Here is a 26,482-nt window from a genome sequence, read left to right on the forward strand (position 1 = left end):
CCTTTATAAATTTTATTATGCTATAGTATGATTTATCAGAATAAAGACAGTTATTTTTTAGAAAGGATTCCAAGTTCTAATTTGGTATAGAGATATGGTTATTGTAAATGTGAAATAAGCCAATCAATGAAAGACAAATACCATATGATCTCACTTAAACATGTAATCTAATGTGTAAAGTAAACTTACATCCAAAATAGACAGAGGGGAGGTGGACTGGGTGAAAGAAGGTGAGGGGATTATATACTCATATATGAGAAGGAGCATGTACTCATAGCTCATAGACACGGACAACACTGTGATCATGGCCGGGGGCGGGGCGTGAGGGAAAGCAGGGAGGGGTGGGCAAAGGGAGGGAAAATGGGACATCTGTAATAGTATAAAATAAAGAGAAAAATAAAATTTTTCAACAATAAAAATAAAGAGAAAAGAAAGAACAGCATAGATGCATTGGTCTACTTAAGGGAGATTGAGGAACCTTGACAAAGGGTGTCTGTATTGGGCGTGGATTTTACACAGCACTTCTACTCATATTGTAAGAGCTTACAAGTGTGTACCACCCAGACTAAGACACAGGTCTTTAAAGGAGCTGTGACAGCCCCTTTGACACTGGAACACATAAAGTTCTCTGCATCATTGCAGTATTTGCGCTCAGCATATCTTAGGTAAGAGATTACCATATGGTCAACTGAATACAGATAAATTGAAGTGGAGGTAAATTGAAAGGGACTGAGTGTAATTCTTACCCATTTCTAGAAGTAAATAATTGAAATATAAACTTCATTGCCTTTTCATTAAAAGAAGTTAACATTTATTAGACTTATTAGAAAGGATGCAATATGTCAGTATAGGACACACGGTTAACTCCAGGTAAAGCAAATTTTATTGACTGCTCTGCTGTTCAGATCTCCCCTAATATTCCTTCTTCTGTTACCCTGCATGGTAGTCCTGGGTCCAGAGCACGGCCAGCCTACACTTGATTCTCAATGAGACATCTAGTTCCTGACCTTGGTCACTTCATCAGTTCTTTGTATGCTGTTTCATAGTTTGTCAAAGAAATTGGAGTCAGCCAAACAAAGTGATCCCTAAATAGTCCTAATTATGGGCCAGTCTAGCTAATCACCCTTGAAGGTGAGTTAGGCAATGAAATGAACAATTAGCTGGACTGTCCTAACTGTTAAAAATGTAGGATTTGCCTGCTGTCATTGAAATTCTTTGCACTGCAAATTTACACAGGAACATGCTGGGTTTGTGTTTGGGAATTGAGATCACCAGTAATAAAACTCTACTGTTATTCCAGACATGAACTTCCTCTCTGTCCTTGGTCCTGGGAACCAAAGCCATCTCCCTAATTTTCCATGATACATATACTGGGTCAAAGGCCAGTGTCGATGAACCATAATAAATTACAAAAGACAAATGCCAAATCTTTTAGCAAGCACTTAAAAAGCAATAGCAGTGGGAGTGAGAACATCAGAAAGCTGGGCACTCACAGAAAAGTTGTGATCAAATAGGAAACTATTAGAGACTAAAATTTCTAAGATAGTAGTTCTAGGTAATGTTACAACCATATTGTTTTTAAGATGGTGTGAAAATAAAGTTTACAAAGATGAGGCATGTGTTTTAAAACTAAATTATTAGACATTTCACACAGATATTATTAAATTGATATGAAATTACAAGGTTCGGGGCTATAGAAGAGAACTTTGGAAAGTGGACCTTTGTGGATAATACAGGATGACAAGGTGGATATCATGAGCCGAGACGTTTTTGCACATGGAAGTCTAATTCATTGCGTAGAAGCAACAGTGGGGATTTAGAGGAATGTGAACTTTAATTTCAGGCCTTCTGCTTTATGGAGCACTGGAAAAAGAAGTCAGCCCTTGGGAAAAGGTACAAAGGAAGTGATCTTATGAAAAAAGCTAGTATTGGGATAAGGTCACATGGTGTGTTCTTTGAAGGTGAGTGTGCAGGAAGTAACAGAGTGAAGATTGAGGGAATATCTCAACTTTTGGGATGAAAATAGCACCATGAAGATTAATAATGGAGCAAAAGCATGGTTGCATTTGGATGGAGCTGCATTTTGTAAATGGTAGGGATGTGAGAGATGGTAAAATTCTGTAACATTAATTTGCCAAATGGGGCTCTCCAGTCAAGTTCAGGCACTATCACAATACACTAAAACTAGCTAATTGTTAGAATTACGCAGAGGAGTAATTGATTCTGGGCTTCACTCCAGACAGCTTGGTGGGAATCACTGAAGATGGGCCTGCATTTTAAATAATGTTTTAAGGACATTCTTAGTGAAGCCAGCCAATTTCAAGGTTAGGGACAGAATTGGCATTTGGGATGCTGGTCTTGTGTTGATTACTGTACTTGGGAATGGCTATCAAGGGTCAGTGTACAGCTATCCAGAATCAGTGGTTTCAGTTTCATGCAGTTGGTGACAATGGTCAGGGTAGGAGAGCCTCTGAGACGTGTAGGCAGAGCCAACACAACATGTTCTTGATATCAGCATCAGAAAATTCTCCTCCAGAGGAGGATAGAGTTAGGAATGTATTGGGGTGCAAGGAAACAGATGTTTTCTTAGGTAACTTCAGAAAATAAAGGAGGTAGATAGCTATGGCGTAGTTTCTTCAATACTGTTTTTTTTTTCCCATAAACTACATAGTTTCTAAGACTTTTAAAGTTGAGGAGTAAGGAATTTCCTTGGTATTTGCCTAATGACTGTAATTTGATGGTCACAAAATGACTGTTGAAGTTCTGTACATCTTCCTGGACAAGAAGAAGGAAGAAATGGGAAAAGACAGTTATTTGGCCATGTCATTGGCTAGATGATTGTCATGAACTTCCATCTTCCAAAACCGTGAGAAAATAAACTTCTGTTTTTTAAACCAACTGGTATTTGGCACTTTGTTGTGGCAGCCCAAGTAGGCTATGATGTCTACTAATCGAGATAAATGATAATTTAATATAATGTATTAAAATCAAAATTAATGAAAGAATAAATGATGAATAAATTATAAAAATGTTGAGTAAAGAAAAGATTAGTACTATTGAATTTTTCAGGTTTTGATATGGATTGGCCAGGCACTACTGGGGTCAAAAACAAACCCTTAAGAATTTTAAAACAATTGAAATTATTTAAAATATATCCTTTGACTAAAATGAAATTAAGCCACAGCCTGAGAAATGCACAATTATTTGGAAACCAAATTACACATATTTAAATAAAGCATACTTCAAAATAGCCATTTTTAAAAAAAATTTATTTAGTTATCTTTCAAGTACAGTTTTCTGTTTATTTCTCCCATCCCAGCCCACCCCTTTTTAAATGAATTAAAGTGAAAATGTAATACTAAAATTTGTGTATTACAGCTAATGCAGTGCTCGGAAAGAGATTAATTGATCTAAAGTGTTTATTAGGAAAGAAGAAAGGTCTTAAACCAGTAATTTAATGATCCATCTAAATCACAGGTGGCAAACAGAAGGCCTGTGGGCCGAATCCGGCCCTCCACTTTGTTTTATCCCACAGCAGCACTGAGCTCCTTGCCCTTACTTAAGGAGTAGTTACATTTATACAGTCCTAAAGTTGTATTCGTTCCTTTGAAGGCAACCATGAGGCTGGTGTGGCCCCCAGTGAAAATGGGTTTGACACTCCTGATTTAAATCAAGTAGAAAAAAGAACACATTAAAGCTAAGTCATGCAGTACACAAATAATACATAGGGTTCAGCAGAGAAGTAAGGCCTGCTTGAGTTTGGTTGGTAGGCTAATAATATAGGTGTAACAATTTATAGTTCTAATTCAAACATTTCACCTAAAATGTCATATGGTGTGCTTCAATGTGATATTGTTACAAAAAATGCTTATGATTTTGTAATAAGAAGGGCATTATTTGTGCCAGACCCTGTATGTTAAGGCATTTAATGGAATTAAAAATGAAAAAATACAGTAAATTATTAAAACCAAAAGCTGGTTTCTTGAAAAGGCAAATCAAATTGACAAAATTCTAGTCTTATTGATTAAGGAAGAAAGAAAGCAGATACGAATTAACAATATCAGGAATAAAAGAGGAGCTAACACTGAAGATTCTACAGCTACTTAAAAATAGTGTAATGAAGGCATGCTATGAATAACTCTATGCATATAAATTTAGCAATTTATATGAAATAGACAAATTCTTTGAAAGTCACGAACAACCAAAAACATTAAAGAAGAAATTGTAAACTTGAATAGATTTATATTTAATAAAGGAATAGGACTCATAGTGAAAACCTTCTGTTAAAGAGAACCCCAGGACCACATGGTTTTATTGGAAAATTATATCAAATGTTTATGGAAGAAATAACACCAGTTTTATACTTTCTATTCCAGAAAACAGAGATGGACACTTGTTACCTTATTCTGTAAGAGCAGTTTTACCCTAATCCTGAAAGCAGACAAAAATATTATAAATAAACTGCACACCAACATTTATATTACAAAAAAAAAACTTTAACAAAATATTAGCAAATGCAATCTGGTAATATATTAAAAAGATAGTATGCCACAATCGTTGAGGAACTACAAGGATGGTTCAGTGTTTGTAAAGCAATCAATGTAATTCACCATGTTGATAGACTACAGAAAAAAAGCACATAATGATCTCAGCAGATGCAGAAAGGCATTTGAGAGCATTTAACTTACTGTCATGATAAAAGATTTCAGCAAAATGTAAACATGTTTAATGAAATAAAGGAAATCATCATACCTAAGGATGAAAGGATAGCTTTACTCCTAACACTGTGAATCAGGCAAGTAAACCTGTTCTTAACACTTCTATTCATCAGGAGGCCCTAGCCAATATAATAAAACAAGACACATGAGGAAAGGTCATCATGTGGGCCAGAAGGAATAAATCTATCTATATGTGCAAATAACACAAATGTCTATAAATAAAATATCATAGAATTTGGTTTTTAAAGCTTCTGGAACTAGTAAATGAGTTTATCATAGTAGTAGGATACAAGGTCAGTATAAAATTAATATTGTATTTCTAAAGCATGGCAACAAATAATTAGAAATCAAAATTAGAAATATGGTGCCATTTGTAATACAATCAAAGCAAATTCTTGCATATAAATCTAGCAAAATTGGAGTTGTCGTCATACTTTGAAAATTTCAAAACACTGCTGAATGACATCAAAAGAGACCTGAGTGACTAAATGGAATATTGATGAATTTAAAGATCATGGCTCTGTGTTTGTCAAAACTCACAGAAATAAATACCAAAAAGTATATTACCATAAGTAAATTAAAAATACAATTTAAAAAGAGCTAGTAACTTTTTAAAGTTGGAAAAATTCTGATGGTGAATATGTATTACATGGATTAAATATAGTATATCTTTAGAGAAAAAACATAACTTTATTCTTTTGCTATATGTATTTTTATTATTGAAATGTCAATAACCTTTTCCATAAAAGTGTCAGATATAAGCATTTTAATGGTTTTTGAACATTTTTCAAGTTGGACGGTAAAACGAAACTATTTTTATAATAGTAAAAATATTTTGTACTATTTTCACACCTTCAAACAGTATCATTGTAATTACTGTCCTTAATATATCCATTCACTATGCATTTATTGAACAGGAGGATTTCTTTAAACTTTGCCAAAGTGGCAAATGTGGAAAAGAAAAATTAAGGGTTTGGGACCATGACTAAATAAGAATGTGCTCAATTGCTGCTTCTTAAATAACACTACTTCTTATAAGTACCGCGCGCTAACCGATTGTGCCACTGGAGCTCCAGATAACACTACTTCTTGAATAAATGCTTTTATAATTTAATTAAGATTGTGTGCTGTGGGTCATACTCAGGATATTTTGAATATTCTGTGAATATTTTTAGATTGGTTTACCAGGACTTTGCCTTCGTCAGATGTATAAATGCCGCCAATACACAAATTATCTCTAATGAAAATCTGAACAATGCATATGTTTTATCCAGTCCACTTAAATAACTAAGGACCTCATTACCTTTTTCACTTTATTAACTTCTAGCTACACTTTGAGATCTCATAACTCTTCACTGAATTCCTTTACTAATTTCTGATTTAAGAAAACTGACTAAGAGGCTGTCTAAAGCCCCTGGAGTCAAAAGTGGAAGTTGATCATAGGCTTCACTGCAGTGGCCCCTGGACCTGGATTCCCTTGTCTGTCATCTGAGAGGGTCTGGCGAAGCTCACATCACCTGCATGTACGAGGTAAGTTCTGAAGGATGGCAGGCTCCAGACATGTGGTCTCACTGGCACCGAGACCCTAAAATGTTTGGCAAAGCTTCATGCTGCTGATCATATATTGTTAATGGAGAATTAAAAAACTCCAAGATAATTTTCTGATGTAGATTGTGATACATGTAAGAATGAGAAAGAAGTGTAAGGAGGGAGAGAAAATAAATGTGAACATAAATATAAATAACTGGCATCTTTAAATAGCTTTGTGCTCTGAGATAAATGTGCAAAAAAAAAAAAAATGCTGTCCAGAAGCCTGAGTGACACCTTACACCCTCAGGCCATTGCTTTTATGGTTGTAAATTCTAGTTTGGAGCCAAAGGTAGCAAAAGTGGTTGACATTAGTGCAAGATATTTAATTCCAGTAGGTAAGAGCTACATTTTTAATTCCATGCAATTTATACTTGACTGTTTTGCTATTTTTTTTAAAGATTTTATTTATTTATCTTTAGAGGGGAAGGGAAGGAAAGAGGGAGAGAAGCATCAATGTGTGGTTGCCTTTTGTGCATCCCCTGATGGGAACTGGCCTGCAGGGAACTGGTCTGCAGGGAACTGGTCTGCAACCCAGGCATGTGCCCTAACTGGGAATTGAACCACAATTGTCTGGTTTGCAGGCCCGTGCTCAATCCACTGAGCTACACCAGCCAGGGCTTGCTATTCTTGTTTATAGTACTTTTGAGGGTTGTCATTTGTCTTGTGTAAATAGCAAAAAATTAGAGATAATATACAACATTTAATTGAACTGTAGCCAATATTTAATTATGTAGCTCTAGGGGGACAAAGATCTGTAGCTATTATACGAATCTACAGAAATTACAGTTTTAGTTGTTTCATGGTAATTGTTATTGTCCATCTCAGCATCATTTATTGCCCCAGCTCCGTTAATTGCAGATGCAGTTTTGTTTTCAATAAATCTTCCATTCAAGAGGCTTTGCATACTCATTGTTTGTAATCTTCCATTATGAGGAACCAGATTATGAATATTATTGGTAAATCATTATCATAACCAATTACTTCAATTTATTTAAAATAAAATGTAAATAATTTATATAGAGAGTGTAATATTTAATTATTTTGTCAAGTTGTTCTTAAGTCATTTGTATATCTATTCATTAAATAAGTACATATTGAGCACTTGTGTTGTGTCCAAAAATTTTCCTAGGCACTGGGGAGACAGCAGCCAAAAAAAAAAAAAAGACAATAATCCCTGCATTCATAGAATTTACATTTGATCAGGGAGAAAGATACTAAACAAATAAAGAAAAGATAAATTTTATGTCAAGTGGTGATATGTGCTAAAGGGAACAGTAAAACAGAAATCCAAGATAAGAAGTGCTCCAGGTAAGAGTGAGATGCAGTTTCAGAGTAATCAGGCACAGTCACAGGCAGATCACAGTTTCTGAGAAAAGAGCCCAGGTTGTTGAGAAAGCAAGCAATGTGCATATAGGAAGGTGCTGTAGATACAGATTTCCCAAGGAAAGAGTAAGCCTGGTTTATATGTGTATGATCATGGTAAAGACATTTGTCTTTACTTCATGAAGGCTAGAAAGCCATGGAAGGGTTTTGAGCAGAGGAGACATGATCTGACTCACGTACTGGGACAAAGGCAGCAACAAGGAGGGAAAATAAAAAGTTGTCACTATAACCCAGAGATAATGCTGCTCCCTTGAAGAGTAGTAGTGGAGGTGGTAGGATATGGTCAGATTCTTGATGTGCCTTCTAGATAAAAGGCTGATGGATGGTATATGTTCAGTGAGAGAGACAGAGATGACTCCAAATGTCTTGACTAAACTAGAAGGATGATGGTGTTATGAACTAAGATGGGAAAGAATGTGAAAGGAGAAAGTTTGGGCAGAAAAAACCAAAACTTTAGTTTTGGACATATTTTTATTGAAATGCTTGCTAGTTAATTCAGGTAAAGGGGCCAAGTTTCCAGCACGATACCTGTATTGGGGTCCAGCAAAAGGTCTGGGCTCAAGATAGAATTGTATGAGTCCCTGGCGTTTGGGGAATGTTTTGAAGGTGTGAGACTAGGTGACATTAACAAGATCATGACTGTAGAGAAGAGAAGAGATCCAAGGACTGAGTTCTGGGAGACACTAATGTTGTTTTCTGTAATCTTGAGGAGATAAGGGAAAACCAGCAAAGGAGAATGAGAACTAACAGCTAGTAATTTAAAAAGAAAACCAAGAGAAAATGATGTACTAGAATCTAGGGAAGAAAGCATTTCAAGAAGAGGGGTGATCAACTAGACCCAATATTACTGACATGTCGGGTATGTAGGGGAGGAAAAATTAAATACCAGTTTTAACAATACAGAGGTCATCCTTTTTATATACATGGAGTTCCAGTGGAGTGGTAGGGTATAAAAATAAAGAAGGAATAAAATTCTGATACATGCTATGACATAAGTGAACTTTAAAAGTATTATGCTAAGTGAAAGAAGTCAAACATAAAAAGCCACATAGTGTATGATTCCATTTATATAGAATGTACAGAATGGGCAAATCTATGTGGACAGAAAGGAGATTAGTGGTCACTAGAAACTTGTGGGATAAGGGAGGAGAGAATGGGGAGTGACTATTAATGATTATGGAGCTTTATGTTTGAATGATGAAAATGTTTTGCAACTAGCTACTGATGATGATTGTAGAACATCGAGAATATACTAAAAGTCAATGAATTGCATAGTTACAAATGGTTAAAAATGAATTTAATGTTACATGAACTCTATCTCAATAAAAATATTTTATTTTATTTTTCAATAAAAAAGGTTTTTGACAAAAACCTTAGTTACAGGTTTAAGAGAAAATGGAGAGGGAAGAATTGGTATGGGCTCAGTAAGAATATGAAAAACTTAGAAAAGTTAGCTGGAAGATGTTGAAGGGTCAGGAATTTTCCTTAAAATAAATGAAATTTTGGCCACTTTGTGTTCTGAAGCTTTTTTCCATGAAAACATGCTGGTGTAAAGGTGAGGAGAAAATTGCTGGAATGAATTCTTAGATGGGCAAGAGGAGACACACTTTCTGTATAAAGAAAAGGAGTGGGCTTAGAGCAGACCATGATTACAGCTATAGGAGGAAAGGCATGTGGACAACTGTGTAGGTAGATTGGTAGCAGAATTTGTGAAATTTTCTTCTTATTTTTCCTATGAAATGTGAAGAAAGATGATTAGCTGAGAATGATGAGATGGAATGAAGGGTAATTAGCTGAAATGAAAGAAGAGGTAGAAATTTAAGGAAGGGGATAAAGTGCTTTGAATAGTTGTCTAGGAATAGAGGAAAAGGAAAGAATTAGAAGAGTGTAGTATGGGATTGCCACAATGCAATGAAGTGAGTAGTCATACATATGTCATTTCAATCAGCATGATTGTGGTTCCTTTTGCCTCAAGTCCTGCTGCACAGACGCAGCAGGGAATAAGTGGTGGCTTTTGTGTAGATCTGAGCCTAACCATAGTGATGCTACCAGCTAGGCATGCCTGGGGCTCTCACCTGGGCCCTCACTACTTGTAGCAGCCCCCACAGACATTTCCTTTTTGGGGCCCATGTTGTGGCTGGACCTACCCTTGAGGTGGTTCTCATTATGTTTGCAAGATGCACCTCGGCAACAACCATCAGGAAAGTTTGAAAAAACAACATTCATTGCTCATATGTCCTGAAGAGTATAGAATAAGCACTGCAGGGCCATACATTTAGGTCTCCGAGGGAGGGCTGGGGGGTGGAATTATTGAGATTCTGCCTTTATTGGAATCAAAAGTGTGAGACCTAGGATTTTACAAGTTCACTCTTTTTTTTGGATGAATTTAAAAACATAAGAGCCAGGAAAAGAAAAGCCGGATCAGTCAAATGGTCAATTATCTAGGTAAACCGGGGCTTTCTAAAAGGGAAACTTCATGAGTGGAGGCTGCCTGGTTCTTTATCCAGATGTGTAGCTGGCCATGTGTCTATTTGAGATGGATGTCTTTAAAACAGGTGCTGCAATGATTAACAGTTTAATGTCAGGCACTCATATGACAATCTAAAAAGCTAACTGTCCCGGGCTTGTGCTACATGGAGAGATGAGATTACCACTTTTTGCCCTGAGAGTTTGGGGAAGCATGAGAAGGGCCAGGGATGGCTGATTCTCTGACACCTGTAAGAAAGGACAAGAGAACCTGAGAGAGGATGAAAAGAATTGATGAAATTATAGGACCATTACTTGGTACAGCCTGATGCTGTCAAAATTTTTGCAGTTGCGATACTAGAGGGATTGAACTGGAACAATTAGGGATGAAGGTTGTGGATGGGCCACTCATAATTGAGATCAAGTAAGTGCTATCATTAGTAATAATAATACTCAGAGAAGTGGTGGCAGAGGTAACTTTTCATCAATGTTCTCCTTCATGATCACCAATATGAAGAAATCAAGAAATTAAGAAGCAAGGTGAATGAAGATGAATGTTGAAATGACAAAGAATTGCAGTGAGAGAAGGGCTGAAATCATCAAAGATTGATGGGTAGTGTACCCATGTCTGCAGATGACTGCAACAAGCTGGAACAGAGTGAGGATACACTTTGATATGAAGAGGTTCAACGCTTGGGTATTTAGGAAAGTGAGAGTGAGAATTATCTGGAAGTGGCAACTGGGGCAGGAAGACAACTGTCCACTTTTCAGTTCTGCCTTGAGGGGCTGTGTGAGAAAAAACAGGGACCATCTAAGAGGGTGGCAGGGAAAATAGTTCCAGGGAAGATCCAGCTTCCAGCTAAAGAGGACACCATATGTGACATTTGATGCATTTGATGGAAGATTTGCTTTTGGCACTCACCACAGACATCTGATTAAACTCTGGAAGCATTGGTATGTGTTATATATTCTCTTTTCCTGTCTATTTCTCTCAGGAGTGGGGTCTACCTAAGGGGGGATGCTGCCATAAATAGTAGCTGGATGGAGAGTGACTTGTAGAACAAGCATTAATGTTTTAAGAAATACATGTCTCCCTAGTTGCACCTGCATTTCATTCTTGCTAATCCTTAAAAGTAACAGATAAATAAGTACTTCCCAGACAAGGTCAGGTTAAAGGAGTTCATCATCACCAGGACCTTATTATACGAAATGTTATCTAAAGAAAAGGATGATAAAAATATGAACAGTAAAATGACAACAAACTCACAACTATCAACAACTGAACCTAAAAAAATAAAACAAACAAAAAAACACAACACCAAAAACAAACTAAGCTAACAACTAGAACAGGAACAGAATTGTAGAAGTGAAGATCACATGGAGTGTTATCAGCTGGGAGGAGATGGGGGGAATGGGGAAAAAGTACAAGGAATAAGAAGCATAAATGATAGATACAAAATAGACAGGGGGAGGTTAAGAATAGAATAGGAAATGGAGAAGCCAAAGAGCTTGTATATATGACCCATGGACATGAGCTAAGAGAGTGAAGGGGAATGCTGGTGGGAGGTGGGGTGTATGGTGGAGGAGAATAAAAGGGAGAAAAAAATAGGACAACTGTAATAGTATAATTAATAAAATATATTAAAAAGAGAAAAAAAGAAGTATAAATATATAGTTACAGAATAGCCATCGGGATGTAAAATACAGTATAGAAAGTGGAGTAGCCCAAGAACTTACATGTGTGATCCATGGATGTGGACAATGGGGTGGCAATTGCTTGAAGAAGTATGTGTGGGGGGTTGCTATGTGGAGGGGACCAAAGGGAGAAAAATATGGATGGCTATAATAGCATAATCAATGAAATATAATTTTAAAATGAAGTAAAATAAAAAATAAATGTAAAAGATGAAACTTTACCATGTCAAGAAACATCAGATACCAAGCAGGAACTATGCCATCTAGATTCAAGTCTCTGCAAATTTGACTGTACAGATGAAGAATTAAAGTGTGAGTGTTAAATTTCCATGCCCATCTTGTTGGTGTGTCATCCATTCACGAGACTCAGATCACTAATGAGAATATCAGATACTCACTTGCCATTTGTTGACATTTATGCCCAAGTTTTAGGTGGAGTGTTATTGGAGTTTTAGCTGGAATGTTATTGGAAGATTCCTTTATTCAACAAATAAAAGATACTAAACATATCAATTTCAGGTGATGTTGTTTGGTGAAACAGCATCCACTAAAGACCATCTTAAAGCTACGTGCAATGATTCTTCTATAAAATTTCAATAAGATTATGAATAGTCAATGAAATAAAACAGCTAAGGTCAAATATGAGGTAATTTAAAAAATCAAAACCAAAGCAGTTGTCCAAGAAAAAATAGGCACTTTTTATTTTTAGGGCAATGGTTCTCATTTGGGTTGGTATCCATCTCAGTCAACTGAAGGACTTGAAAAATAGAGTTGCTAATCCACTCTAAGACATATCGAATCAAAATTTCCAGATATGAATTTGTATGTGTGCATTTAAGCCTCATTGCAATGCTTAGTCATGTTAGTAGCCACTCTCATGGACTGTCAGAGTCCATTAAAATCTTTTTTCCCCTCTCTTTAGTATGTCAGCCCTGTGGATTTGAATTTGACTTGTGCGACTGGGCATCAGAAGTACCTCCTGGACAAATTTCTGGGATGCTCACTGAAGCATGAGGAGTTCCTGCACGGGAATCTACACCTCAGCAAGATCAAAGTAGTGATAATGAAGGTAGAAAAAGTATAATGTCTTTTACATATTATTTTTAGAATTGTACTTTATTGTGAGTAGTATGAAGATATTTAATTAGGGGTCTTGATGAACATAGTATATTTTATTGAGACTATATTATGCCAAAGATATTGAAAGTGCAAAAAAAAATCATCTCCAACAGCATAAGGAAAAAATCACACTAGGTTAACTAATTATTTTGATTTTGTAAATTTTATTATTTTCTTATCATCAGGAGATAATAGATTTTGTGTAAACAAAAAATTTTTTATCAAGCATATTTGCTGACCCCATTGCTGCAATATCATCAATAAGTTTCTTCTTTCTCTTATTTTAACACTAAATTTCTGATTTCTGTATACTTTTTATCTTCATTGCTTTATTATCTTGGGGGTATTCTTGGTCTTATTTTAAATTTAGGGTATCTACTTCCATGTAGATTTTATTGTCTTTATAGTTCTGCTTTTTCCAGAGTATCATGTAGTTGAAGTCATGTATTATGTAGCTTATTCAGACTAGCTCCTTTGTAATATGCATTTAAGATTCCTCCTTGTCTTTCAATGGGCTCAATAGCTCATGTATTTTTTATCACTAATAATATTCCACTTTCCAGATATACCACAGTTTATCCATTCACCCACTGAAGGACATCTTGGTTGCTTTCAGGTTTTGACAATTATGAATAAAGCTGCTGTAAACGTCCATGTGCATGTTTTGTGTGGATCTAAGTTTTCAGCTCCTTTGAGTAAATACCATGGAGACAATTGCTGGATCATCTGGTAAAAGTATGTTTAGTTTTGTAAGAGACCAGAAAACTGTCTTCCAAAGTGTCGGTACCATATCCTGCTTCCACCAGAACTGAAATTTCTGTTGCTCTGCATCTGCTCCAAAACTTGGTGTTGTTGGCGTTCTGGATTTTGACCATTTCAATAGGTGTGTAATGGAATCTCATTCTTTTAATTTACATTTCCCTGATGACAGATTATGTGGAGCCTCTTTTCATATGCATGTTTATGATCTGTGTATCTTTTTTGGTTAGATATCTATTAAGGTCTTAGTTTGTTAGTCTTTTATTTTAATGTTTTTGTCACTGGCTTAGAAGCTTTGATTTGTATATCTTGTATTTTTGTGGCTATTTGAAATTTTGACATATATTATTAATATTAAATTTTCTTTAACAATAACTAGAGTGCTTTAGTATATTGCTTTTGGAATAGAAAGAACTTGGCATAATTTAATTACCATTTTAACCTCTTATTTTGGTCTTTCACTATAGTATAATATTTTCAGAAATGTTTTTAAGTAAATATCTTTTGAAGCTATTATATTTTCAATTATTATAATAATATATTTTATCATTTTATTTATTCACCTTTTAAACAAATTTCATCCTCTTTCTTTTGGGTCCTTTTCCTTCTTACAAAGGTTTATTTCTTAAATTAATTGTTCTTTTACTTATAAAAATTCTGTGGTGATGAACTTGCTTAGTATTTGTAAACTTTACACATTTTTTAATTTGTCTCACACCTAAATAATGAGCTATCTGGTCATACATTTCAGAACGAAAGTCGGTTTATTTCGTTTCTAACCACAGGGCAATAGTGCTTTATCTCCCGATATCTACCGTAGATTTTCCCTTTCTCTATCTTTCCTTCATTCTTTCCTGATGTTTTCCTTTGTTGTAGCATTGCCTAGCTCTCCAATTCCTTAATCAAGTAGCAAACTAGTTTACTGTTTCACATTCATATCAGTGCTTGGGGTTTTGCAAATCCTCTCTCTGTCTCAGCCACAGCTGGAGGCAGTGAGGGTAGGTATGTTTCCCACCTCAGTGTATGAGCAGGATTCCCAGGCCATAATCTTTGATTTCATGGAGCAAATTTAGTTTTTCTCCTCCAGTTTTGAAAAATTAGTTACTCAAAATTCAAGCTACCACAGCCAGCTTCCTATCCCAGAGCCTGTGTGTGTCGCCAGCCCCGCTCGTCACTGGGCAAATCTGTTCTTTGTCTCTTCAGATGGTATTTGCTCTGTCTCTCCTTTGGTAAAAATGTCTTTTCTAGTTATCATTTCCTTGTGTGTAGGTTAGAGGCAAAGTATTAACTTATTCTTCTGTTTTGATTAAAGCCTAACATTCCTAGTAAGTAAAAGTTTCACTTAAAGTCATAGTTTTTAAAAGCTGTAGAAATACTGACTTACAAAAATAAAACATTTGAAAGATGTTATTTTTAAAAATTGAAGATATGAAATTATAGAAATACGGTTCTATCTCTGTAGTGTCTATATTATTGAGTTAAAGAACAATCCAAGTTTGTTTCAAGAATCAGATGGGTAAAAAATTGATCGACAGTATTTTTATGTACTATAAAATCCACAGGTACAGTTTAGTAACACTGTAGATATTTGATGCTTCTATCTAGTTTGGTAAGAAAAATGGACATTTAAAATTATATTCTGTCAAACTATAAAGTTTTTCTGTAAGAAGCAGAAAAATAATCAAAACAGAAAAGAATTTGGGGAAGAAAGATGATAAATTTTTGACTAAGAAAGATTACATTGTGATATTTAAAAGAAAAAATAATTTGGTGGGCTAGAAGTTTTGTTTATCAGTAGATTTTATAAGCTTATTGAATGTTTATATTGGGGGCACCGTCAGACTTTTATTTCAGAAATTAGGAGCAGGTCTGGTGCATTTCAGGCTGCACGTGTAGAAACAACAGCCTATCATTTGCAGTTGATGCAATCATTTCGCACCATCATATCCTTTTTTATAGAGAGTATTCATGATTCCAGTCTGATTTTGAAAACTCTAGAAATACAATAATCTTGTTCAAAAAGAAAGTAGCTACTTTTTCTTCACTTGCTTCCATTTGCTTTGTTCTCAAGTTCCTGTCTGTGGGTGGGGGTGCAGGCTTCTACTCTTAGCCCTTTGCACAGCAGGGCTCCGCTGAACAGCTCTGTGTGTCCCTGCTGGGGCAAGAGCTGCCCCCCACTCAATTCCATTGCACAGTGAAGCCAGTGTTCTGAGAGTAGGTCCATATAATAAGGGAAGAAGAAACTTGCATTTATTTCAAAATCATTGAACAAATGAAATTTCTATTCCTGGCAACTTGTGTTTTTATTTCTCAGTCGTGTAGGCTTTAGGTGTTCTTTAATTTGACTTTATTCAGTATACCTTTAAAAAAGAAATATTAAGAAACTTGTTTAGGAAATACTGTCATGTACAAAAAACCCAGTATTATAATCTGTAAAATATATTTCATAAAACTGTTAAAATGCCTAAAGTATATTAAAGAAACTATAGTTCTAATACAATGAACTACTTGGGAATCTTTTGTTATTTCTGTATTGAGGCTCTGATGTGATCTGTTTTGGATTTTAGATTTATATACCATTAAAGTCCAAGTATGATGGAAGCAAATTACTTGTTCTAGCACCAGTCGATACAATTGTAAAGGCCAGCAATTACTGATTAGATAGATAAATGAATCATTTGAATGAAAAAAAGTGGCACAATGGGCAGAGTGGAAGTTGTGGTGGTAATGCTAACCTGTAAAATAAAGCCAAGCTTTTTTAAAACCTAACTTTAACTGAAAGTAATCCTCTACAAATGAGATAATACCTGAGACTGAGAATTCTATTGCAAAGAACAATCTACTTATAAATTGGAGTAAAAAGAAATCATAGGTGTAAACAGCAATCATTCTAGAAATGGGAAACATCTAACAATAATAGCAGAAATTCTGACGTTGGAAAAAAGGGAGACAGGAAAAGCATCCAAGTTCATTTCCTTTGGCTCAGGATGCTCTGGGTAAATCCTACTGCAACTTGCACATGACATTGGCTAGAATATTTTTTAACAGAAGTTTATCATCTGCACTTATCAAGTACACTAACCATCAGTTAACGTCCATCAATAGCATTTTCTTCCAAAGTTTGAAGTACCATTATAATTAATCCTCAAGTATTAGAATGCTTATTAGCAAGATATCGGAAAATTCAAGAGGAATTCTCTTTCTTCCTAGTTCTATTACATCACTTCTACCTTTTCCTTTTGTGTCATTTTCATCATGTCCAATGTTCTCTCTTCTGGTTTTCTTTTCCAAAACATTTACAAAGTTCTACAGAATAATGTTGGATGAATACTCTCATTACATTGTCCTTTGTTATGTGAATGAGACACAATTTTTAGCATTCTGTAACTGTGTTATATCTTTATAGTAGTGTATATTTTGCAGTGGTATTTGGCAGTCTAATGTCCTGGACTCTACTTGATATATTTCATTCAATTTGGGTAAGTGTGGGGTGGTTGGAGGGGAAAAACATCTCCCTGCCCTTTCTGTAGTTCTCCAAACTTTCCAGATACATGGAGGAAATCTTACAAAAAAAAAGGCTAAACGTTACCAGTATATGTTGTAGTGTTTATGTTTCAGTCATCTCTCAGTTATTGTTACCTGGGCCATGGAAACCAAGCCCAGGGAGCCTCCATGCAATTTGCAACCTTCAATAATCTCTAATATCATCCTTCAACAAAGAAATTCTAGAGTAATTTTGTTATATCTATGTTATAATTAAAGATGCTTTACAAACATGGCCCTATGATAGTGCTTTCTCATGGCAGTTATTAATTAATATTGAATAAATGTTGAATGAGTTATTATCCTATGTTTAACTAGAAATTTGTATCTTATATTCTAATCCTGGGACTTATTTTAGCCTGCCCTGAACATCAGTGATGGATTTTTAAAGTTTCGATATATGTAGAATGGAGTTATGGATTACTGAAAATGAGCACTATCATTTCTTCGCTGGCTTTTGATGGTACAGAAAAGAAAGGAGTGAGAAAAATCGGCTTCACATACCATCTCATATAATAAGAATAGAGTTACCAACATTCCATTTCCCACATTATAAGAAATTAATCATGGAGAACTGATCTGGTGTGTTAATCAGAACAAATTAAGTATACTTCATAAAAAAGTGTTGACTGATGTTTGATCCATTAGTTTACCCAGTATTCTGCAAGACAGTGTTCTGTCTTTTCTGATGCTCTATTTCCTATTGATTCTTTATACATGTAACATGTTGGCCAGTAAATGCAAAATCTGTATCAAGGTACATTTAAGTCAAGTTGACATTTTATCACACACTTTAAAAGAAAGCCCTAAAGCTATCATTTACAAAATTAGCTCTTGAAGAAAATGATCATTTTCATCTTCCATGAATGCAGTAAAGGAAAAACCCTTCAGCTATGTGCAGGAAAATTAAGAAATATCTAGTGAGAATGATGAGTCATTTTCTTTATAGTCAGAGGACATTGGAACTTGAGAAATAGAAAACACTGATGAGAGGCAAGTTGTTAAATAGAACGTTGACTCAGAGTCAGCTTTTTTGTATAGCAGTTTTAGTTTGTGTCATCTGTTGATGGGAGTAGGTCTCGTTCATCATCTGTTAAGGCAGTAATCACAGCAACGGCCTACCTTGTATGTTGAGCAGTTTCCTTGTCAGTGAACCAAAGTTAGTGTCCAGCTTGTGGTACTTACTTCTACACATTTTCTAAATTCCCACTGGCAAATAGAAAGAAACAAGCTGGGCAGGAAAGAGTGCCTTAGAAAGTATCTTTTCTTGTATGATGTAGTTTTTAAAGCTTTAATATGGTTTCCCTGAAGGAAGTTCTTTACCAAAGTAGATGATTGTGTCTCCACATGCAATCAGGAGTAGTTAAAATAAATAAAAAGTTTGAAATTTGTACCTTTGTTTTTTTATTTAATTGTTGTTTAAGTATAGTTTTTTGTTTTTTACTCCCATCCCATCCCCCACCCCATGCTTCCCACCTCCCTCCCACCCCCCTTAGTTTTTGTCCATGTGTCCTTTATACTTGTTCCTATAAACCCTTCCCCTTTCCCCCTGGAATTTCCTCCCCTCTGGTCGCTGTCCCCCTGTTCTATATTTCAGTGTCTTTGGTTATATTTTGCTTGCTTGTTTGTTTTGTTATTTAGGTTCCTGTTAAAGGTGAGATCATATGGTATTTGTCTTTCACCACCTGGCTTATTTCACTCAGCATAATGCTTTCTGGTTCCATCCATGCTGTTGCAAAGGGTAGGAGCTCCTTTTTTCTTTCTGCTGCATAGAATTCCATTGTGTAAATTGTGCCTTTGTTTTTTTAATGTTGACACTATTACAGCTGTCCCCATTTCCCCCCACTTTTCCTCTCTCCACCAAGCTTCCCCTGCCATAACTGCAATCATGAAGGATAAGCTGAAATCTGTAAAATATCTAGTAACAACTATTTTTCCTGAAGGGAAAATGGCATCATTGATGCTTGTCTGGGAGAGTAAAGGCATTTTAAAAATTTGTACTGATTAAGATAACAAAAATTAAAACATCATTTGAAAGGCCTTTCTGAACCGAAGTTCTTTTTGACATTGACATCTGTTGAAAGTAAGTAAATGTGAGTCTGTGAGGATGGAAATAAATAAAAGCCGATTTTGTATACTTGGGGTTAATTACTTTTCTTTTTTATTGTTGTGTCATGAGACAGGAAAATGTGGTAGAAAAATCTGCATTTCATACACAATATACCATTAATTTAGTGTATGGAAAGCCATTTAAATTTGGAACAACTCTGCTCACTTTTCAAAAAATGTAAATGCATTCTTGTTCCAGTAGAACAGGGGGAATCAATTAATCGTTGTGGAAGAAAAAAGAGCACAATTGCTTTCATTATTGTCATAAAATGAAAGTTAGGGGAAGTGATGAATGCAACTTGCCAACAGTGTCACCAAAAGCATCTGTGGAGGACGTGAGTGTCTTGATGCTAAATAACTGAAGTTGTGGAGGAAATAATCAGAAGAGGAGCTAATTGTGTGTCTCCACTTTTTTTTAAAAGATTTTATTTATTTATCTTTAGAGGGGAAGGGAAGGAGAGAGGGAGAGGAACATCAATGTATGGTTGCCTTTCATGTGTCCCCTGCTGGGAATTGGCCTGCAGGGAACTGGTCTGCAACTCAGGCATGTGCCCTGACTGGGAATCGAACCGCGATTGTCTGGTTCGCAGGCTCGTGCTCAATCCACTGAGCTACACCAGCCAGGGCTCGTGTCTCCACTTTTAATAACTCCAATTCATGCTGATGTGCCCTGGAAGCTATCAGCTAGAATATATCTACTGTATATGTTTCACTGTTTTGTGGGAGTCTTGAGAGTTAATATAAATAAGTAATGAAATAAAATATATTTTATTTTATTTTAAAGGTTTTGTTTGTTTATTTTTAGAGAGAGGTTAAGGGAGGGAGAAAGGGAGGTAGAAAATCATCCATGTGAGAGAGAAAAATCACTTCTTTACCTGTCCCCAGGGACCAAACAGGCAACCCAGGCATATGCCTTGACTGAGAACCGAACTGGCAACCTTTCACTTTGTGGAATGATGCCCAATCAACTGAGTCACACCAGCCAGGGCTAAAGTGCATTTTAATAAGATTAGACAACGTTCTGAAATATTAAAGACTTAGAAATTGAAGTAGACGTCAGAGGGTACAGGATTATGTTGAAAATAGATTCATTTTTAAAGAAAATCTTGGGCCTTGGCTGGTGTAGCTCAGTGGATTGAGTGCAGGTCTGCAAACCAAAAGATAGAGGTTCGATTCCCTGTCAGGGCACACGCCTGGGTTGCAGGCCAGTTTCCAGCAGGGGACACATGAGAGGCAACCATGCATTGATGTTTCTCTCCCTCACTCCTTCACTTCCCATTTAAAGATAAATAAATAAAATCTTTTAAAAAATTTAAAAAATGAAAAGAAAAGAAAATCTTGGTTATGGGCCAAATAAGTGGAATGAAGTGATGAGCTAAATGCTTCCAAGACTTAAAAAGTATGAACATCATGCGTCATTATAACTAGATGTCACCTTCCAGAGCTGTTGCCCACCTGACAGTAAAAGGAGGTCACAGAGAGAGTCTTAAAGCTCAACCTAAGACACATTTATGCCACTTCCTGCTTTTTGTACTATGTTGATACATGAACAAGTAATGCAACATGTTATGAACAATCTGGAAAACGTCAAATTAACTGGACTGTGATCTCCATGGGCTCCCTCTAGAGCATCCCAAATACCATGTAAGTACAACTAGGGAAGCATATTGCATTACAAAGCAGATAAATAATAAACTGGTCTTGAAATGCAGTAATTCACAGCTTTATAACACATGGATAACTCTACCAATATAGAGATATATCTGAAAGTATATGTGCAGTGGGAAGGCTGTCTCTTAAAAAGTTTACTTGGAATTTTGTTGAGATTTGCAGAAAACTGTATCTGATCATTTTTCTTAAACTTTCATATTAAATGTTTACCTTTAATATGTTTATCCACTGTGGTAGATAGCAATACTATAAAATATAGTAAGTTAGTGGGATAGCATTTAAGTACATAGTATTTTAATTGCTATTTAGAATTTTATTTTTGAAGTACAGTACTTTATTTAATATTCCACTCATTTTGTGTTGCATATAGAGTAATATAAACATATTTATACTGGAGTGTCAGTTTATGTGTGGCTTATTAAACCAATTTCATTTCTATGCTAGTACCACAAAAAACCAAATGATAATGACCTGTAATCATGAGATTTTTAGAATCTTGTTTATGGCTGAGGTTGGAGTTTCTGAACCATAGCATTTTTGTAGCAATCTCAGTAAAGTTGAAGTTAATATGAAATTAAAATTTTGACATTATGTTAATTTTTCTAAACTGACATCTATAACTTCTGAGAGAAGTATTAAATTATGAGTTCATTCTTTTTACATAAATAAAATATGAAAATTTTATTATTTTTAACTCAAAGGTAAAGAAAAATATAAAGAAAATAATATGGAAAATTTTCTAGGTTTTTAATAGTGGCAGATTTTTGAACCTTAAGTTTAAACTTTTCAATATTGGAAATTTGAACTATGCATTTGCATATCTGACCTCTTTCTGCTATGAAAATATTCAGCATTAGGTCCAATAATTTTTATAAAATTTTATTGTCTTATAGTGAAATTTATATACTTTCTTCATAACATACTCATGGAGAAAGTATATAGCATCATACTAAATTTTCCTAATATTAGATATGATTTAAATTTTCCTAATATTAGATATGATTTAAATTATATAGACTAAATCATTAAATATATTTGCCAACTGAACTTGATCTTAAGTAATTCTTAATAAACAATACATATTTGTTCTTCATGTTTTTGCAAAGAAGAAAATTTGCTCAGTAAGTTTAACCTGGAAGATACAAAAGAAGTCAGCCTTTATTTTTAGTATCTTATTTACATGTTAACAACATCTAGTTCAGCACTGTTCAATAGAAATTTTTGTGGTAATGTAAATTTTCTATATCTGCGCTCTCCAGTATGGTAGTCACTAAGTACTTGTGGCTAACTGAAGACTTGAAATGTGGTTGTGCCAATGAGGGACTGAATTTTAATTAATTTAAATTGAAATATCCTCATTAGTTAGTGGCTACCATACTGGACAGCAGGGAATGTTGTTTGCTACATATCAGCTATTTAAATTTCTCTTTCACTTTTGGTGTTAGCTAACCATTGCTCTTGGTAAAACCTCAAGGGGTATTAATACTTTGACATTATATTACACTGCACCAGCAATACATGGTTGTTTCATTTGCTAATATTGTATACCTTTTAAAAAAGTAGTAATTTGATTGGAATGAGATTCATTTCCTTTAATTTGTACTTCCTTGATTATTAAAGATTTTTGATAAAACTTGATAGATTTTTTATATTTACTCTTTAAGTTTTCTATTCTTTTGTCACATTCCTTACTCTTTGCCTGAACATTTCTGCTTATGCATTCCAATACTATTTTCAGTAGTTAAAAAATGAGCTGCATAGCTCTTGCTGTGTACATAGTGCCAACACTTTTTCCTTTGAATATTAAAAGAAGAGAGCTGCAAAGATGATAACTAAGTAAAAAAGGTGCAGTCGAGGACAGTGTTGGTGGTTAAGTAGGATGCTGTGTTTTGTCTGATCATGGGTGGTTTCTCAGAGAACTCAGTGGATCTGATGTGCCCATCAGTCATGTGTGTGTGTTAAGTATCTCAAATAGGAACAGTGTTACCAATTGTATTTGCCTGCTCTTTAAACAGGCCTCTTCTTAATAATTTAATCTCTAGTATTATAATTAGCCTTTTACAGAGATTATGAATTCATAAATCTTCATTTTTTCCCACTAAAGATTATATTTGAAGGGGCTCTTTCCATCCAGAGAAGTTATATTGGCCTAGATCAGCTCTGGGTCTATGCCTGTGCACAGGCCCTTCTAGAAAGCGTTGCTCAGCAGATGAATTCACTAGTGGCCAGTGCTTTGCCCAGGAATCAGTCCTTGACTCCCTGCAGGACTGTTCTGATAAGAGTGATGAAGACGCAGTGACTCACTGTAAGTGAATCAGTAGTTCACTCATTAGCATGCTCAAATTCATGACTGTAGTTGGATTTAAAATACTGGAGGGTGTAAGTGGGATAAATACCAGTAAAAAAAATACAGCAAAATGGTGAACAAAAAATAAAGTAAAATACTAATCTTTGCTTCAAGCAAGATAGAGCTAATATGAAATAAGATGAATGTATATCCTCATTCCAAAGCTAACAGTACTGTTCTTTTTTTAAAAAAAGATTTTTTTTATTTATTTTTAGGCAAAGTGGACGGGAGGGGAAAGAGAGGGAAAGAAACATGTGGTTGCCTCTTGTGCACCCCCTACTAGGGGCCTGGGTCACAAGCCAGGCATGTATCCTGACTGGGAATCGAACTGGTGACCCTTTAATCTGTGTTTAAATCAAAACAGTGGAAAGTAATGCGGGGGAAGATCTCTTTTATTTGTAGAACTTGTTAGAGTACTTAAAATGCTAATATAAGTTTGACACTTCAAACAAAAAGTTGATATAATACTCAACTTAAAGAAACTTAAACCAAAAATGCACTTAAATTGATGCAATGCATTTAATTTTTATTATGGTACTGTCTCTAGATATCATTTGTATTGTTTTTAAATTATTGAGTAACAAGGAAGGCCAAGAGAAACAAATTCTAGGAACCCCAAATTATCAGAATTTATTTATTAAAAATTAATTAAAACACAATTTAGTTATTAAAAATATTTAAAAATATTCTTACATGTTTAAAAGTAAGTCACTTTTCAAGTACTCTCCATTTGATGCAATACACCTCTCAAGACTTTTTCCACTACTCAAAACAGTTTTTGAACTTGTCAGTTTTGATGCTTTTTACTGCTTCTGCCGTTTTTTGTTTCACTTCTTCCACGTTTGCAAATGTTTCCCTTTGAGGCCTTTTTTCATCTGGGAAACAAACAAACAAACAAAAAATGTTGCTCTGAGCAAGATCTGATGAATAGGGAGGGTGGGGCACAGGGGTCAGGTCATTTTTGGTCAAAAACTGCTGAACACTCAGTGAGGTGTGGGAGGCGGTGCTTGTAAAAAACTCATCATGAAATGGGCAAACACATTCAAAGAGTCTTCAAAATACAAATTTACCAAAGCCAAATGCAGTCACTCACAAACGCTAGCTGGTGAGCTGATACAAATTGGTTACTAGAACACTCCCCTAGTGGGGGAAGTCTATACTCTAAAGGGTTTTCCCTCAAGAAGATAATTCCAGTTTTTGGGGTGTGTTTAGTGGAGAAAAGATTCTTGTGGTTTCTTAATAAATATTGACAAAATGTTTATATAATATCATACTAAAATCTAATACCTGCTTATTGAATGGAATATTCCCCATCATTCCCATACATATTCTTTCCCTATGTAATAGAGAACTGGTTAATTTTGACCTGGATAATTTGTAAATATTTTAATCTTTCTGATCTAGAAGAATTTTACTTAGCTGCCACAATGAAATCCTTTTCCTTCTGCCAATATGCTGCAGTGGTTAAATAATCAAGAGAAAGCTTTGCCATAAATTAAAAATATTACTATAGTGAGGAACTCTGAAATTTCACTAAAATTATGATGTCATATCTCATGCTCTGATTAGAGATGGTGAAGTATGTTTTATAATCACAGAAATTTAAATAAAGCCCACCAAATAATCAAAATCACTTTAGAATGAATATATTTTGTTTATAATATGAATCAAAGATCTTTGAAATTTTATAAATATTTAATATTTAACATAAAAGGTATTGAAAGACATTTATTTGTTTCCAGAATGTTTGGCCCTCCTGGTTTTCTTCAGATGTTTATAATTTTACTGAAAACTTTTAAAATTATATATGGGAAATATTAATGAAATACCTTCAACTTTTGTGACTGAAATTTGACTTATATTTTATATTGCAGTTAAATTCTAGAATATTACCTATTACCTTTAGAAAAAGTCATTTGAAATGTAGTCAAATAAATGCCATTGCTAAAAACAACTGAAAAACTCACCACAATTTTTATAGAAGTGATTATACATTTTGCTTTTATATATATCTATGGTGATGGATTTAAAAAATTAATTTTCCTTTTTCAAAGGACAGTGGTGTTTAACGTTCTGTGAAAAGTGCAATAATTGGTATTTTAACTGATAAAAATCCATGTAATAAAGAAATGGTTTGAAATTTTTCTCTCCTAGAGTCAAATTTTAACATATATACAACCCAAATTTTTTTAAGATTTCATTTATTTATTTTTAGGCAGAGGGAAAAGGTGGGAGAAACAGAGAGAAAGAAACATCAGTGTGTGCTTGCCTCTCGCACGCTCCTACTGGGGACTCGGCTTGCAACCCAGGCATGTGCCCTGACTGGGAATAGAACTGGCAACCCTTAGGTTCAGGCTGGCACTCAATCCATTGAGCCACACCAGCCAGGACTATATGACTCAAATTTATTTTGTCTTGAAATCTTTACATCTTTGCAGTTGAGTGATGCAGCACAGTTGTAAAGAGTCTGTCAGAGGTTTTGGTATTGTGAGGGTCCCATTGTACTTCCCTTTTCCTCACTCATTGGTCCTATGGTCATTTTACACCATTACCTTGTTGGATACTAGAGGATTGCTAGAATAATAGGTTACTCCAGTGACTACCTGCAATAAATAAGATTGTTGTTTGCACAGACTTTCTTCCTTTGTGTATCAATATATAATTTATTTCCTCATTTAGAGCAATATTGAATTTATTTCTCAAACAGGGGCACTTGAGAGAAAAAAGGAGAGGTATTAATTGTTATGCCAGGACAACAGGTATTATCTGGGGCAATATTGTGGCAAAGCAGATGTGTTATCACCTTACCCATGAAGACTGTGCTTCTTAAGAATTGGGGGTAATTGCGGGGAGATGGAAAGATTTCTTGACCAAGTTTATAACCAAGAATTTGGAACTTGTAAGCACATTTAAGTGGTCAAGTATGTATTTTGAATTTTTCATATTTCTGTACCCCACCAATTGATTGGAAGACCTGGGAGGTTGCATAGTAGGTGGCAAAGTTCATAGATGACCAGGGAAGTAGACCAGAGGATTTTCTGAATGCCCAGGGAGACGGTCAGAGCTGAGCCATAGGTGCTTA

The 26,482-nt window shown here is 35.1% G+C and overlaps 1 protein-coding gene across 1 annotated transcript in view; it reads left to right on the top strand.

The window, feature by feature from the left end:
• MALRD1 (MAM and LDL receptor class A domain containing 1) overlaps nucleotides 1–26,482 on the top strand; it is a 307,929-nt gene that overhangs the window by 13,769 nt on the left and 267,678 nt on the right.

Source organism: Artibeus jamaicensis, unplaced genomic scaffold (genome assembly GCF_021234435.1).
Source record: "Artibeus jamaicensis isolate MK-2021 breed Jamaican fruit bat unplaced genomic scaffold, CSHL_Jam_final contig_867, whole genome shotgun sequence".
In the NCBI taxonomy this organism is placed as follows: Eukaryota; Metazoa; Chordata; class Mammalia; order Chiroptera; family Phyllostomidae; genus Artibeus; species Artibeus jamaicensis.